At 53.5% G+C, this 16,528-nt stretch overlaps 1 long non-coding RNA gene across 1 annotated transcript; it reads right to left on the bottom strand.

The window, feature by feature from the left end:
- Window positions 1-14,668: 14,668 nt before the first annotated feature.
- LOC116893805 lies at window positions 14,669-16,239 on the bottom strand. Its single transcript, XR_004387006.1, has 3 exons — window positions 16,016-16,239; window positions 15,519-15,726; window positions 14,669-14,791 (listed from the first exon to the last, which is right to left on the bottom strand). It is a non-coding gene; the product is annotated as an uncharacterized LOC116893805 (long non-coding RNA).
- Window positions 16,240-16,528: the final 289 nt, after the last annotated feature.

Genomic DNA, 16,528 nt, shown 5'->3' with positions numbered 1-16,528 from the left:
CGGCCGCCGCCGCCGTGTCGCCTCTCAAACTCAACTTCAGGACTTGAGGAGAAAAGGAAGGGACGGTGGGGGAGGGAGAGTGAGCGGGCGCCCGGCTGCTGGGGGGCAAGCGAGGGCGGGGGGCACCGCGCTGCGCTCCACGCCGGGACTCCTCCGGGCCCGCTGGGGTTTGCAACCGCAGCGGCTGCAACTTGCCACCGTTGGGGCACGCGGCTGGGCAGTCAGCAAAGCAGCCCCCGGGCGACGGGCTGGACCAAGGGGCACTGGGGGCGCATGGCTCGCGCGCCAGCTGCGGCCAGAGCTGAGGCCGGGTAGGGAAGACGGCTCACTCAGCTCCCCTGGAACCCCGTCGTCCGAGAGGCTCTGAACCAAGAGAGCTCAGGGCGGGGGCGGCCCGAGGGCGCCGGGAGGGGAGCCGGGCCGCTCCAAGTGCCGGCGAGTTGGCGAAGTTGGCAGAGAAGTAGCAATCCCCGGGATGTCCAAGCGGGCGCCCGCGGGAGGGGAGCGTGCGAGCCGGCCCCCGCCCCCGGAAAAGGCAGGCGCACGCCGCGGCGGCCGAAGGGCCAAGAGGGAGGGAGGCAGCCTAGGAGCCGAGCGGCGCCCGCAGCGCTGGGCTGGCCCCAGGTGGGTTGCGGCTGCAAGAAGACTCGGCCGGAGACTGGAGCCTGGGCTCCCGGTGTGTGTCTCTCTAAAAGCTGCAAAGCCCCCTCCAGACCCCCTCCTCCTCCCCGCGCCGGGAGATGGATGACTTGTCAGACAAAGGCAATAGATTCCACCACTCTGTGATTCGCCAGCGCCGGAGCCCCGAGCTTCGGCAAGGAGGGCCCCGCGCCTGTCACTCCGGTGCCGGCGAGGGGAGGGCCGGGGAGGGGGAAACGGGAGGGAGCAGCGGGCGAAGGAAGAGGGAGGGTGAGGAGCGGGCCAGGGGGAGGAGGAATGGGAGCCCCGGATTAAAACTACACTGAGAAACGAAACTCGCCGAGAAGATAAACGTTAGATAAGGATAAAGAGCGGCCAGCCTAATGAATATTCAGGCAACCACAGAGGGCCTCCGAGCGCGCAGCGCTCCGAAGCCAGGCTCTCAGTCCTAACTCGCCCAGCCCTGCCATCCACCGGCCAATGCCCGCAGATCCCAGACGCCCGCGAGTCCTCATCCTTAGTCCTAACTCGGCTACCCTTGCTCTGAGTTCCCTTCCGTTTCTCCCTGTGTCTTCCTTCCTCCCTTCCTTTCCCTCTGGTCCTTCCCTTTCGCCTTTTCCTCCTGTGGTACCTTCCCATCCACGCACGCCTGATTCTCATTCCGGGGCAAAGTGCCCAGCAGTTTGTCCCCTCCCGTCCCACACGCGGTGGCGCGCACCCCCTCCCCGGAGTCTGGGCAGTCCAGACGCCTGGTTTGGAATCAAGCTAGAGGCCTCTGGCTAGAACCCACCTGCCTTGGTGGGACCCAACGGATGGCAGGAGAGCCAGGGAACTTGGCACCTGGACCCTCGGGTAGCTAGGGAAAAGATTGTGCCGGGAGACGGTGCGCAGCGGCTTGTCCGCGGCTGCGACAGAAGATGCAGAAGCCCAAGGCGGGACCAAGGCGTTCTCTCTCCCCGGCTGGGGAGAAGAGGAGGCTGTGAACGCGACTGAGAGCCGCCCGCCGCTAGCTCTGCGGATCCCGAGCGAGCGCAGCTGGCGCAGCACGCCGGCCTGGCCGGGCTCCTACCGGAGCCGCTGGCCCAGTCTCTGCAGCCCGGCCCGCACTCGCTCGCTCGTTCGCTGGGGTCCTCTCGCACGCACTAGGCGAGAGAAGCCCTTTGTCTCCTAACTGGTTAAGTACAGAATATCCGGGAGATCTTTATGAAATATTTTCCCTCGTCTCATAAATCATCTTGGCACTTCAGCTGATGTTTTAACTCTCTCTCCCCCCCTTCGCTCCCTCCTCCCAGTCTTCCCTGGGTCTGAGAAAGGGCGGCTCCGAGAAGCTCAAGCTGCGAAACACTGCTTTCTTGCCCGGCGGACACTGAGACTCTTTGGCGCTGTCTGCAGCTCCTGCAGCCCAGAAGAAGGGCAGTGAGTGCAGACGTGCCCCTGTCCCTATGGCCAAAAAAACCTTGGCTGCAGATGGGATTGGGGAAGCACCCACTAGACTCAGCCCGTCTCAGACTGACTCCTACCGGGCGTCTAGAACTGCCCTCATTCTGGGTGAGTTTCAGGCTAGGCTCAACTACATAGGATTCTCAACTACACAGGATTCTGAGCTCTCCTCTCCTTGGGGAACTGGGTCCGTTGGGATCTGGGCCTTTGCCCTGTCTCCTGGAAATTTCCGACTAAATTAGCCCAATTGGAGAGTAACTGCTGGAAAGTAAAAAATAAAAAATAAAAATAAAAACAAACCACCTCTCCATCCACCTCCATCACCCTGTCCCCACTTGCTTTGGGCTGAGGACTTGGTTCCCTTGGGCAGGAGGCTAGGAGGCTCAGGGGTCCTGCCTGGAAAGCCAATGCCTTCCTCTCAAGGCCTGCAGATGGCGCTCCCGGGTTTGCTTTGGCTAAATCTCACACCCTCACAACCCCAGCAATAAGCACTAACTTCGCAAAGGGAACCGGGAAAGGGGGAAAACAGTTATTTTGGGCCTTAAAGAGTCAGCTTGGGGAGCCAGGACCACTCCGGTGGTAGCAACGGCCATCGCCTTAGCTTCCTTTGAAGAACTAATCAGTCCAGAATTTGAGGTGGGGAGCATTCAAACGAGCTCATAAAGGAACTCTTGCTGGGTGTGTAGTAAGTTAAGTCTTGGTTAAGTCTGTTGAGAAAACAAAACTCAACACAACCGCTCACTCCAACAGAGATCCAGAGTCCTCTAGAACTCAGATTATTTTTGTGTTTCACATACTAGGAAATAGGAATTTCCCTATATGGGTGGGAATGGGGCTGAACTTTACATTTTGTAAAGAGAACTAACAATTCAATTCGTGAAACACTTCTGAAGTTGCACTCACTCAAGCACCCATCCCACACCTCCTCTTAGGAATGGGGGCAGTGGGGTTGGGGATATAGCTCAGCAAGCGCAAGGCCCTGGGTTCGGTCCTCAGCTCCGGGGGGGGGGAGGAATGGGGGCTAGCTCTAATTTCTATGTAGCTCCTGAACGCTCTGGCACACCTTCCCTGCCCTTGCTCGGGGGACACCCCCGCCCCAACTTCCCTGTTAGCTTCCCAGCCGGTTTCTGGGTCTAGGTAATCAAAGGGCAACCCACCCTACTGCTTTGCAAGCCCTGTTAGCCTCTGCACAGAAGTCTCTTTGGACTTCAGAATGAAGGGCTGACTTGCAGATGTCCCTCTTGGCTGGCCTCTCCTTCTGACTCCCTCTTTCCTACTCTTTCCTGTTCTTTTTCTTCTTCTATGGGCCCTAACAGAAGGGGGAAGAGTAGAAAAAGAAAAGAAGAAAGAAGAGGAAAGGGAGGAAAGAAAAAGAAAGAAAACAACCCAACCCCAAACACAAGCAGGGGCTCCGACCTGTCAGGGTTGGTTGCTTTTCCCTCATCTGACTCTAAATGAACCTTTTCTCTCTAGTGTTTTCAAAGCAGCCCTTCAACACCCCCCTCCCAACCTAGGGGCATTTACACTTCAAACAAGGCGCCCGCCTCCCTGCGGAAATTTAAAGGCAAATAAACTTTTGGGGAGTTGCTCTGATACCCATCTCGGGATTTGCTCCATTAGTCGCCTCTGTGCATCTGATCTGCCAATAAATCTTCCTTGTGGATCTCAGTCCCTTCGCCTTCTCTGCTGCCATCTCGGCCAAGCTTGCTTGGCGCCTGGCGGTGCCCCACTCCTACTACCTCCCTTTCAAAAACCCAAAGTCGAGCTGGTTCTCCACTGGAGCGGGAATGTTCTGCGTGAGCGTTAGGTGTACGGGAGGCCCGTGGTCATGATGAGAAGACCCTCTTGTATATACTTATGCAAAGGTGTCCCAAACCGTGTGTGACTTATACCCCAGATTTCAATGCGTCTCTGGGCAGATTATGCATAAGCAAAATGCAGGCAGAAATCCTGCCTGCTATCCTCGCTTACCCAGACCCCTTTTCTATACTCTTTTGCTGGGAGGGGACGTGACTGTCTTGCCTCTCTTCTGCTCACAGGGCCCTGTCACTGCGACTAGGCACAGGGTTCACGAAGGTGGCTGTGTCACCGAGGACCTGGCAACCCGTCCCCCGAGCTCCCTCCCCGCCTCTGCTGCAGTGAAGCATCCAGCTGTGCCCCTCCCCCGGGCCCTGCTTGCCTTTCTCCCTCAACCTCCCGGGGAGTAGCGTGGGGAGCTATGGCCTTAGCTCTGAGGGAGAGGATTAGAAATTCCGAAATTAAGTGTACCTCCCTAGGAAATGCTCCCCACAGCGTAGACCAAATTAAATGCATTAAAGTTGGGGGGGGCTGTTTAGAATGAAGGGACAAAAAAAAAAAAAAAAAAAACTAGTCCGAAGGGAAGGAAAGCACTTCGAAAGAGGAGGAGAAAGTGAAGGTTGAGTAGCTACTAGGCAGCTCAGCCTTGTTTCCGTTTAGAACTCACCATCTCCACCAACAAAAAGAAAAAGAAAAAAGTTCTTCCAATCAAACTCTGGGTCGCACACCCGCGAGCCACTTGCCCTCGGAGTGGGCCCTTGGGCCCTTGGAGGGCGTACCCTGGGCATCCAGGTCCCTGGCAGTGGGCGACCGCTCCAAGGGCCCCTCTCCTGCCCCGCCTGGCCCGCTCCAGCCAGGCCCTCCCGCACCCCTCCCCCTGCCTAGCCGGCTTTCTGGTCACATTGGAGGATTTTTTTTTTTTTTTTGGAAGAGCTTCTGGTACAATATGGAGCACCGTGGGCTGCAATTTCACACTCCACAGAACATTCTCCCTAAAGCTACTTTTTTTTTTCATCTAAGACCCCCTAATTTCTGCTTCCTCGTGCTCTCCCTTTCTCCCTCCTCCCTCCTGCTCTCTTCTTTTCCCGCCTTTGTTTCCAATATTTGGACACCCCACAAGAATCCCGGGGGTCCTGACTGCCAGCTGGCCCCGCCCGCCTGGTCGGTTGGTCCTGATGAGGCGGCGCGCACGTGCTGAGCCTTTATCCTTTTTGGCCCCTCCTCCCTTTAACCCTGCTTCCCTTCATCAGAGGACCTAGCAACCTCTCAGGCCCTTCACAGCCCCTTTGAGGAGCAATGACAATACAAACCACTTGGCCACCAAAGGGGCCTCATACTGGCACGGGTCAGCCAGGTGGCGGCCTGTGGACCACTGAACTGGTGGGGAGAGGGGTGAAAAAATAGTCAAAACATAGCCAGCAGGCCCATGGGGTAGGAGTGGAGAACTATGTCCGAAGAGGAAATGCTTGATGGAAAAAGAATCAAGGAGACCGCAGTAGTCAGACCCGGATAACCTGACCCCTGGCTCAGACCTGAATAGGAGAGGTACTAGCCCCAGGCACTCAAGAAGGGCTGCTAAAGCAACCATTCGCCCCACAGCCTACAGGAAGAAGTTGCCTCTGCCTGCATAATCTCTTTACTTTCTTAGACCCAGTTTTCTCACCTGTAAAATGGGGATAATTACACTTGTCCACTATGGGGCCCACCAATGGACATTTTGAAAAGCCAACATTTCTATAGCAGAGGAAGGAGTAATTGTCCAGCTTTCTGAACACCTGACTTCCACAAAGAGGGAAGGAGGAATTTGAGCTTGTAGGCTGGCAGAACGGGGAGGGGGCTCCATTCTACTCCTACCCCATAGATGTCCGTGGTTTTCCCACCGCTTCTCCTTCCTCTAATCCTTCTTTTCTGACTCCCGCCCCTTCCCTTTTGGCTATACCACACCCATCCAGGTTTCTCTTCATCTCTTTTGCCACTCCCCCAACCCTACTTCCTGCACGCCCCCCCAGGTCTACTGTAACCGCTAGATCAGTTAAATTTCTCACCCACATCCCCAACCTTGGGGGTTAATTGGGACCCGAGGCGCGGTCCCCTTTGGGCCACGCGGCAAAAACCTTTGGCACAGGCCGGGGAAGGAAATCCCGTTCTGTCCGGTTCCAAACAAAGAGAGTTGGTCCTCCCAGAACCTGCAGTCAACTTGCCAAAGACCGAGAGGGATGAGACAGTGGGCAGAGCCTGAGAGGAGGCAGAGGGAGGGGAGAAGAGGTGACAAAACGAGGACTCAAAGTGGGTGCTGAGACCACCCAAAAGAGACCTGTCCCCTGAAGGCCTGCTGAGGATGGCTGGGCAAAGCCGGTCTCCACTGGGCCAGCTGTCCCCCTCCTCCTCTGAGCCTGGGTGAGAGAGTCCAAGGGTGGCTGAGTGTTGGTGGGGAAGTAATGATTAACCCTCTTCTTAGCCTGCTGGAGCCAGCGGCTCACCGGGCTGTGGTGGAGGGAGACTGTGCTGGCTGCTCCGGGATGTCCCCAGCGCCACTCACCACCGCCACAGCTACTACCGGGACCGCAGAGGGAGGGAACAGGATGTAGCAAGAGGTAGCTGAAAGGCAACTGAGTGCTGGGTAACTCCAGAGGAGAGGGAAGCTAGGGGTGGTTAAATAGTCAGGGCCAACACGTCGAGAAAGGAAGGGGCCGTGTGTGAACAAGGGCTCTCGGCCCTACCGTGCCGAGGAATAGTAGGAGAGGGGCGGGAGCACCAGGGCAGAGTTTCCCGGGAGTTGCGAGCAGACACCAAATCTACTGTCTCGGATCCATCCGCGCGCCGCCCTCCCTTCCTCCTCTCGCCGCAGCAGTGTGGATGTGAGGAGCAGGCGGAGCGCGCCTGAGCCGGGAGCCGGTAAGGCAGAGCGAAACCCGCCAGCGAGGCAAGGGAGGCCTTGTGGGCACGGCCACCGAGGCTGGGGAAGGGCTGCGAGGTGGCTGGAAACAAAGGACCGGAGGGGAGGGGAGAGAAGACCCAGGGGCAAGAAGGGCAGGCTGAGTTAGGGGAGATACCCTAAGGTCTCGGGAGAGGGACGCAGACCAAGGTTTGTACACGCCTGCCTCTGCCACCAAGCCTTGCTTAGACGCCCTCCGGGTATCTGGCCCGACGTCCTGTGACCTCGGGTCGAGACTGGGACTCTAGAACAGAGTAGAAGCAGCTGCCGGGGTGGGGGGTGGGGTGGGGGGTGGGAGGTGGGGGTTGGGGTGGGGGCTTGTAGGGTGTGTGAGTTTGCAGGTGACTGAACTGGGAAGAGATGGGGAGAGCAGGTCCCTACTAGGGGTTAGATTTCTGCTTTTTGGTGCTGCAAGCCTCTGCCCTCTGTTCTCTGCAAATCAGAGCATCCATTCCCTCCAACTTTGCTGAAGTAGAACATTTTTTTTTTTTTGGAGGGGCCAGGTCAGGTTCCCTTCTTTGGCTAGAAAGGGGATGATTTGGTTTGAGACTTTAAGGGTCATCTGTATCCAAGATTATCTCTTAAATTTCTGCCACTGTTCCTAAAAAGAAAGAGCAGCGCAAAGTGAATCTCAGCTAGAAGGGAGCTCAGACTTGGGAGCTCTCCCACCACATCTAAGACTGGCAATGAGCTCTAGATAGACCCGCGGCTAACGAATGCATTGATGAAGAAACTGATTAACGAAGGGAGAAAAACCCTTTCAATGTCTAAATCAATTAGGAGAATTCCTAGAATGTTTATTTAGAGGCAGAGCATCTCTTGCGAGGTGTTTGGTTGAATGTGTTTGAGTACTGTGAGGGGTTTTGAGCAGCGACGTTTAGGCAAACAGCTGTGCTCCGTGCGGGCTGAGGTAGAAGCCCAGGACCCATTTCCAGCGCCTCCCCCTCCCACTCAGCCCTCGGCCCAGGCTGCTCCGAGGCCGAGGCCGCCCAGCCTCTTCCAGCAGGGCTGCCAATCAATCTTGCAGGTCAACACAGCAATTAATAACGGGGTGAAGAGGCCCAGCAAAAGAGGGGGGGGAGGTGTCAGGCTGTGTCTTCCCCCAGGCTCTGAAGACCCAGTGAATGGATCAGGGAGAAGGAGATCTCTGAGGGAGACAACGACCCCACCACCACCACCACCACAAAATCCTGGGAATTCAGTGGGAATCTGGGAATCCACTCCCTCTGGACCTCACAGACAAGAGGCAGGAGATCACCTAAGGGGAGTGAGAAAGCTGAGTGGGGTTTGGGCCCGGGCAGAGAAAGAGAGGCCCTCAGTTTTACACCTTGGGTGCGACCCAGTTGCTGATTGATTGACCTTCCTTTCTCGTTTCTTTACCCTTTTCCACGTCTGTTGTTGTTGCTCAGAATCAGGCCAAGGGAAAGCAAATAAAACCCGCATCTCACGTAAACCCGGTTGGAGCGCTTGCACAATTGCTGCCATAGGGCGAATTTGTTTGCTGGCTCCCCTGTTCTTCTGTCAGTTTGAAAAGCCCGATTGCAAAACCTCCATAGGGATCCACGGGGGCGGGGGGTGGGGGGGAAAGGGTGGCATAGGGCACTGATGGAGTGCAGCAGGGACAAACCTTTGGTGGAGAGGGTGAAGGCGGAGGATCCGGAGTAGTGAAAGAGAGAAAGAGGGAAAAGTAACGCAGCCAGGAGGGAAGAGAATTTGAGTTTGGCGAAGGAGTGGGGATTTCTTGAAAGAAATAGCCATTTTCCCCTCTTCAACCTTTCCTGCCTCCTGCCTAGTTTGGCAGCTTCTCCCCATCCTGTGCAAACTGTGCCTACCTGGAGTGCCAGCCTGGCTCCCGGATAGGAAAGAATGGCTGCAAGTCTGAGCCATAACCACTTGTCTACCTCATCAGATGCACCTAGGTTAAGCGTGAGGCACTTGGTTTCTTCTAGTGTCCCACGTAAGTTGGAGAGGGACCCTGACAGGATCACAGAGATGCCTCCTTGTTCTCTACCTTTTCCTTCCTGAAGTACTGAGCAGGAAGCTTGCCTTCGGCTGCTTGCTGGGACTGGGAACCCCGCCTAGGCACCTCAGTCTATAAGTCAGAGAGAGGTGCCTGCTAAGAGAAAGGATACATATGTTCCAACCGGAGCCGAGGGGGCCTGGGAAGGAGGGGCAGGGGCAAGAGGCAAGATAGATCCAGAGAAATCGAGGTGGAGAAACACTGTGTAGAAAAGGAAGGAGAGGGGAGAGGGGCTCCCAGAAAGGCTCAGCCATTAGGTCTGTCCTTGGTTTGCATATTTATACGGTCGAGGGGTGCACAGATGGGCTCTCAATTGAATCCCATCTTCAACACCATCAGAGATTGATTTTATACTCGCTTTTAATTTTGCCATAATTAATTAGATCATTACAACTGTTTGCTATTGATCTCCCTACTTAAACCTCCGAGTGGAGGGTCTGCCCAGAGCCCTAAAACCCACAAGGCCACAGTTGACACTCACAGGGCCTCAGGTTCTTCAGTGGGGACAAGGCCCTAGAGAAGATTGGGGACAGTGCAAGGATTGAGTCAGGAAGCTAGAGCAAGAGCTGGGGACGGGGCGGGGGGTGGGGGGGTAGGGTGCCAGAGCACCTGAATTACTGAACTTGGAAGAACTGAACTTGAGCTGGGGTCGTGGGGTGAGAAGAAATGAGATTTGGATAGGAGTGAAGAGAAAAGGCCCCAAGTTAGGCCTTGACCTCTACAGAATTATTGGGGAAACTCTGGAAACCTGATCCAGGGCTCTCCCTCCCTCACTACCAGCCTCAGCTTGGGTACTTGGCGTCCCACCCTTACACTACACCAGGACACCTAATGGGCAGTCACAGCTGAGTTAGCAGGTCTGGAGAAGAGGGGGAAGGGAAAGAAAGGAGAGCACCCTAACAGCTCTTTGGATAGTCAAATTTCAGATACCCCCCCCATCCAGGTCCCCTGGCTGCCATTTTCCCCCCTTAGGCCTCCTTTGAACCTCTCTTTCTTTTTTTTTTTTTTTTAAAGATGTGTGTGTGTGTGTGTGTGTGTTTGACCCTCTACACTACTGCTCATAACTAAATACTCAAAACCTCATACATGTGCACACAGCACATATATATATATATATATATATATATATATATATATATATATATATATATATCATCGGAAACTAAAGCCTGCCCAATATTTCCAACTCGAGGAAAGTTGTGTAAAATATTTATGCCCAGAGAGAAACCAGAATGAGCAAGTCCTAAGCACTCCTAGAAAGGAAAAGCCAAGTTCTGCAAAGGGAAGTTGTCAAACTCACGTTTCTTGGGTGGAAAGTTTTCCGATAGATTTAGAGGTCAGCAGGAGGGGAGGCTTTAGAGGTCCCCAAAGAGGAGCATCCACAGAACCTCTTTTTCCCAGCCCCCATAGTCGCCCGCTGGGGACCATACCCGGGAGGAAAGAAGGGTGAAACCCACCCTCAGCTACACAGTCCTCACCTTTCTCCACGGATCCAGCGCTCCCCTCCCCGCCCTCACTCCCACCCTTGGCTGCCACGGGTCCTAGGTCTTACCTGCTCGACCTGCACACTGTTCCATGCTCGGCTCGCTGCTGCCCGGGCCTGGGTCTTGGCTTCCCGTCTCCTCAGCCGCCCCACAGTCGGTCTCGCCTTGGCCGCCACAGCCGGGAGATCCGGGAGCAGCCACCCGCGACGGAGCGGCTCAGATAACAGCGGCTGCCGGCCGCCAGGGCGGGCTGTGCGCTCCGCTCCGATCGTGCACTGGCTCGCACACCCGGCCGCCGAACACAGCCACCGGCCGAGGCGCCGCAGGCTCTCCGGGCCGCGCACAGGCGCGCACACGCACCGAGGCCCCCAGCCCTGCCGGCAAGCCGACACCCACACCCTCGCTACCCAGAGGCACCCGAAGACCAAACCTCGGGTCTAGACACCAGCAAGCCCTCTTACCCCACCCCCTCATCTTCACGATCACACGCCCCCCTTCAAATTACTGCCTACACTGGCTCTGGCCCTTGCCTCCTCTCTAACTTCGTGCGAGTCTCCTTCCCCAAGATTTCCCCTATTCACCCTGTCAGGCTCTGCCACAGACTTTATGGCTCTCAGCTTAGCTTCTAAAGTCTACAAAAATTCACTCCAACTTTTGGGGACCACACAATCATTCCCTGAAGCCCCCATCCCTAATGTGTTCATCCTGACACTGCTCTCTGACTTCGTTACAAGCCCATCTGCTCTAAACCATATATATATATATATATATATATATATATATATATATATATATATATATATATATTTAACAAACAAAAAGTTTAGGATTAAAGGAAAAAGTCCTGATGCTCTTGAAGAGTTAGTGAGGATCAAGGGGGAAGAAGGAAGGGCCCTCCTCTTCCATATTCATTCCACCCCCGCACACACACACACACACACACACACACACACACACACACACACACACACACACCCCAAGTTTCTTGGGCCTTCAAACTCACACCCTTTGTAACCACACTGGTGCTTTCATCCATGATCAAAGGCCCACTTTCCCTTGTCTTTCTCAGTTAGGAATTTACATCTCTCCAACTTTGACCATGAATTCTGTAAAACTCCCAGAACACATTTTTCTCATATGAATCAGCTTGTGCTTACACCTCTTTCAGAAGCACACGTATGCGCCCCTCGTGCGCACTGATGTGCCCTCCCTGTGGTCCCTTTTCCCCAGTTGTTTTATCTTGCTTGCCCTGGAACTAACTCTCTCTCTCTCTCTCTCTCTCTCTCTCTCTCTCTCTCTCTCTCTCTCTCTCAGAGCCTTGTTCTCATAACTAACCCCGAGTGCCTATCCAGGATAGCACTGGTCAAGCCCTATGTGCAAGTGGAGGTTTATGGTGCCGTCACACACACAGAGACACACACAGACACACAGAGAAACACAAGGGATGGGGGGGGAGGCTAGCCTGGGAAGAAAGGATCAAGGCAAGAGTTGTGACTCAGGTCCAACTGACTCTTGAAGTCAACTTGAAGTGACTCCTGGGACCCCAAGCCCCTCCACTACAGAGTTTGGACAGCCAGAAACAGGAAGCTGGAGAGACACAGCAAGCCTGTAATAAAACCTTCAGTAGCAAGATAGTTCTCTGCGCAAATCATCACCTAATTGACTTTTTCTCTTCCAGCAGTCCTGGGAATTGAATTGTCCCATCTAGGTACTCTACCACTGAGTTAGATGTGCAGACCTCAGGCCTGGCTTCCAACATGCTTTGCTTCAGACATTAGATTTCTTTGGTTGTTGTCTCCTCCTCCTCCTCCTTATCCAACAATGATTTTCCAATCCAAATGTATTAAAATGTTTAAATGTTTAAAATGACAACAACAACAGCCTTCACTGGCTATCGTGGTGCACACCTTTAATCTCAATACTCAGGCAGCAGAGGAAGGCAGATGTCTAGAAGTTTGAGAGCAACCTGGTCTAGATAGCAAGTTCAAGGCCAGCCAGGAATACACACTGAGACATTATCTAAAAATATTTTTTTCTTGTTTATTTACAAAGAAATATTTCCATGGGTTTAGATAGGAGAGCAGTGTGCACAATTAAAGTCTGGCTACCACACACGGCTGTCACGCGATTACTGTTATTGCACAAGAGATGATGGCTAGTAATTAGCTCCTCGCTGTCACCTAGGACTGCACCCAGTCACACACCTTTAAAAAAATTTTTTGCACTTGCTCTTTATGTGTGTGTGTGTGTAAATATGGTGTGTACATTCACACAAAGATGATCATGGGGAAATCAGAGGGAAACATAGACAGTAGTTGGTTCACTTTCCTTCAGTATTGTTTGAAGGAGTCAAACTCAGATAATGAGGAACAATAGATGCCAAGTGTCTTTACCCACTGAGCCACACCACACACAGAGGGTTGGTGGTGGTAATGGTCTTTCTCTTGCTTGCAATGGATCTCTGGTTGGTCTAGAACTCATTCTGTTGAGTAGGGTGGTCTTGAACTTGAACATACAGATTCCAGATTTGCCTGCCTTTGCCTCCCAGGTGCTAGAATTAACTAGAAGTGTCCACTGGCACACATGGGTCTCGTCCTGTGGACTCTCACCTTTGCTGTACAGCTCTTGGTGTCTTCGTTTTCTAGTGTCTGCGATGGTGATAGCAATTCTTGCCCTTTTCATGGGTTTCTTAGGAGACAGATGTTTATAAAGTTCAACCACATTTGTGTCAAGTATTCTTGTTCCTACTGGAACGGGGAATTGAGACCCAATCTCTGAGACATATAGGTAGGGAAGTACTCACTGGGAAATGGGGGCTTTTGAACTGAGGCCCACATTCAGCTTTCTTGTTCCTAACCCAGTGCCTAAAGGCAGGATCCAGAGCTGGGGCAGTGCCAGGGTTAGACCGGGTCCTAGAGAAGGCAGTGTGGACCACTGTGCTAATGGCTTGTCGGCATAACTGAGGGGTCTTGAGGAGGATGAGGCTTCTTAGCTTTTGCTTCTGTTACCCTTCCTCTAGACACCTACAAAATGATGCCATTCAAAGGTGCCCTGTCGTTCAGGTCCCTCTGGTTTTCTCCCTCGGGTTCTGTCTCTCTTTGTGCAGCAACCCTCACTCCTGTGCCACACTGTCTCTTGGGTCCTTTTGCTCATCGCTGGCCCCATTGATTGAAAGTCTCTCTCAGGATCTCCAAGGAGTCGCAGGAAAAATGATCCGCCAGTCTATTGATTCTTCATTAGAATTACATTTTCACGTGTGCTAAATTGGTTTTAAAAGCTTTTTCTGTTGTTATTGTCTTGTCAGACCCTGCGGTCCAGGGCAAACCAAGTTTAAACGCTGTGGCTTCTTAGGAAGAGGAAAAAAAAATCACCAGGACCTTTGCTTTCCGCCTTACTGTTGTCATGATGACAACTGTGATTGGGTTTAAGTATCTTTAGGAAAAGGGCCTCCTAAGAGGAGGCTATCGATGTGAGGTTGAGGCTGGCTTCTGAGGGATCTGAAGCCCAGGAGAAAAGATACCAGAACAGGTTTTTTTCCTCCTGAAATTAAATTTAGTAGTAGAACTTATGATAATTGCTTCAGGGACAGGGGGAAGATACAAATTTTAAGAAGGATTTTTGTTATCCTAATCCCTTTGAGATACAAGAGGAGAGATGGAGAAAACACCCTTTTCTCTTTCTCTTTAAGTAGGTGTGTGTGTGTGTGTGTGTGTGTGTGTGTGTGTGTGTGTGTGTGTTTCTAAGTTTTGGGGGAATGGCTGTGTCTTGCTTTGAGTCAGGGCATAAGTTCAGTTACAAGGAGTTTATTATTATACTCTGGGCTGGCCAGGGAGGAAGAAAGAGATAGGAGATGAGAGAGGCTGGGTTATTATGATAGAATAAAGGGGGGCATGATCAGCCTGGGGATGGGGGCAGAGAGAGGGAGAGAGCTATCAGACACCAGGGACTGGGGAATGAACAGGGAGTGACAGGCGGTGGAATGGAAAGAAAGATAGAAGAGGGGAAAGCAAGCAAAAGAGATAAAGTAAACAGGGGGAGACAGAAGGGAAATGTACAGAAGGAAAGAGAAGGAACAGGGTGGGGAGAGAGAGAGAGAGAGAGAGAGAGAGAGAGAGAGAGAGAGAGAGAGATGGATCAAGGCAGGCAGAGGAGCAAACCCTGGGACTCCCACTCTAGGCAGCTTACCCCGCCCCCCAGCCAGCTCCCCTTTCCTGGCCTGGCGACTGGCAGCATTGGAGTGGGCACTGGCAAGGATGGAGCTGAGGCAGGAAAGCCGAATGTCTCCGTGATGTGTTTATCCCCTAATCAGTTCATTAGTTATAAACAACATGACATTAGAAGTTAGGAGGCAGTTGATATTAATTTTTATTTAACTAGTTGATGTTTAATCCGTCACGCCAGGCTGGGTAGCAGCGAGAAAGATCTTCCTGACACAAAACCAGTTAGAACTTCATAAGGCGCAATCAGTGTCCGTGCCTGGAAACAAACAAGAGAGACAGAGACACATACACTCATGGAGAGAGAGACAGGCAACCCGCCAGAGGCTGAGAGAACCTGGCAGGCAGGGAAAGACCAACTCAGGGCTAGAGCTGGTGAAGAACAAGCTAGGGGACCTCTGTGTCAGGCTGGCAATCCAAGACCAGCACCACCCATGGCTGGGGCAAGTCCCGAGTGTCCTGCGAGTGTCAAGCAAGGGCAGCCCTAGGAAGAGCAGCAGGGGCAATGGTAGGCCTGGCCGCTCCAGTCACCAATGCTTCTTGCTCCGCTGTCTGGCAGCCTGGCGAGAGGCCAGAGGCTAATGTACCAGTCAGACGGGGTCCTAACTCCCAGGATTTGGAGGGTGATAACCTTCTCTTTCCCTGCTTCAGGGAAAGCAAGAAAAATAAAAAAACAAAAAAACAAAAAAACGGGGCGGGGTGGGCGATCAAGGAGTTTGACAAAGTTTGCAGCGGTCAGAAGCCTGAGCAGGGTGCGCGCTCTGGGGTGCTGGCAATGACAAAGAGGGGGGGAGTTTTATCGCTCCGGGGGGTCTGAGGGCCTGAGAGGGATCTCCCCGGGTTCACCAGTGTGTCTTCTTCTGAATATTCCAGCAAGCAAGGCTTGGGGCCGGGATCTAGCTGTGTTGCTTCTGGGTTCCTGGTGTGATTGTACACGCCAACGGCTGCGGTTTCTGGCTAAGTCTGGGTTAAGCCCCCCACCCCACCTCTAACTTCGCTCCAGCACCGGCGCTGGGCTTTTTCCATCTTCTCTGCGGGTACTGGCTGGGTCACGGCCCCTGCTCAAGCAGGCGTGGGGGTGCCGGGGCTGTAGTTTTCCGCTGTCCGGCGGCCGGGACAGTTTGGAGGGACAGCTTCGAGCCGATCGCCTCCCCGTTTGCATGTTAATCTGCTTCCACGACGAAAAGGAAATCGCTGAAATTCCGAAGAAAATTGCCTCTCGTCTACGGTTAATAGTTAACTCAGACAGGAAAGTTCCCAGGGAAGGGTGAAACCCGGGCGAGAGGCGTAAGGGAGGCTTCTGGAAAGCGCCCAGGGAGGCCCGCAGCCTGAGCCTTTCCCCAAGCTGGCCCAGCTTGGCCCTGCGCGCCTCCCCTCCTCCGGCGGCGGCGGAGCGTCCCGCACCCCGTAATTAGCATCGTTAAATTCACAAAACCCTTCCTGGGAGAAATCTGTTCCCTTGTTCCGGGGATGGGTTCAGCACCTGATTCCGTCGAGTGAGGCGAATAAATCACGGTGGCGGCGGGGGAGCCGGACCCAAACCCGCCAGACGGGGGCCCCTAGGAGAACGGAAAAGTAAGAAAAAGACGGAGCACTCAGGAAGAGAACGTTAAGAAACCGTGCGAGCTTCATCTAGGGACAGCTAAAGGGCTGGGAAAGGAGGCCCAAAGAAAGAGAAGGATCCAGAAGGAGAGAAAAGAACAGGAAAATAAAGATTACAAAAGAGAGGCAGAAAGAAAGAAACGCGAGCGAAAGGGAAAGTGAAGAGGGAAATGAAGTAAGAGAAGGAGGGCTAGGAGGGGGAGCGGAAGAAGGAAGAGAATAAAGGAAAGAAAACAAAAGAAAAGAAAGAAAAGAAGAGAGCAAGTGCTTTGCTGCTAACCTTGACAGTGGCGACAGGCCATGGAGGCCACAGCAGGGGAGCTCAGGGTGTGCCCTGGTGTGGGTGTGTGTGTGTGTGTGTGTGTGTGTGTGTGTGTGTGTGTGTGTGTGTGTG

This window comes from Rattus rattus, chromosome 2, assembly GCF_011064425.1.
Source record: "Rattus rattus isolate New Zealand chromosome 2, Rrattus_CSIRO_v1, whole genome shotgun sequence".
Classification (NCBI taxonomy): domain Eukaryota; kingdom Metazoa; phylum Chordata; class Mammalia; order Rodentia; family Muridae; genus Rattus; species Rattus rattus.
Note: the sequence above shows the minus strand (reverse complement) of the source record. Positions and strands in the feature narration are given on the sequence as shown.